Source organism: Peromyscus maniculatus, chromosome 18 (assembly GCF_049852395.1).
Source record: "Peromyscus maniculatus bairdii isolate BWxNUB_F1_BW_parent chromosome 18, HU_Pman_BW_mat_3.1, whole genome shotgun sequence".
Lineage (NCBI taxonomy): Eukaryota > Metazoa > Chordata > Mammalia > Rodentia > Cricetidae > Peromyscus > Peromyscus maniculatus.
This window is the reverse complement of record NC_134869.1, coordinates 51508157-51508880: the sequence shown is the minus strand read 5'-3', so window position 1 is coordinate 51508880 and position 724 is coordinate 51508157.

The following is a 724-nucleotide window of genomic DNA, read 5'->3' as shown; positions in this document are numbered from 1 at the left end:
TCCCCCAAAAAAACATTCTTTCCAAAACTAAATCCTTCAATTTCTTCATACTTGTTTGCAGCAAGTGTGAAATAAAACCTTTAACAGCTTTTAACAAAATTGCTTAATTTTTTTCCCTCAACTTCTTGAGTCTATGTAAACACCAATTTTTTTTTATTACCACTGAAATTCAGCTAGTTGGTAAGGATTTTGCTTGAGACTTCTCCCCACAAGCTAGTTGTTGCTTTATTCAAAACCATGTAAGTCGGTTTCAAAAATGTATAAGAACACCTGCTGTCCATTTTGAGATGTTCAAAATCTCACTGCTGGGTTCATCTCGGAGAGCGGTCACGACAGGAACTCAAGCAAGGCAGAACCCTGGAGGCAGGAACTGATGCAGAGACCTTGGATGGGTGCTGCTAATTGGCTTGCTTGCCATGGCTCGCTCAGCCTGCTTTCTTAGAGAACCCAGGACCACCAGCCCAGGGATGGCACCGCCCACAGTGAGCTGGGCCCTCCCCCATCCACCATCAATCAAGAAAATGCCCCACAGGCTTGTCCTTAGGACAATATGGTGGAGGCATTTTCTCAGCTGAGGTTCCCTCTTCACAAAGCCCTCTTCACGGTAGCGTGTGTCAAGCTGACGTGGAACTAGCTACCGTAGCTGCAGTGTGTGGTATATGAATTGTGTCTTGAAAAGCTGTTTTTAGAATGTGGAGGGTTGCTGACCAGAGTAAAACTGACT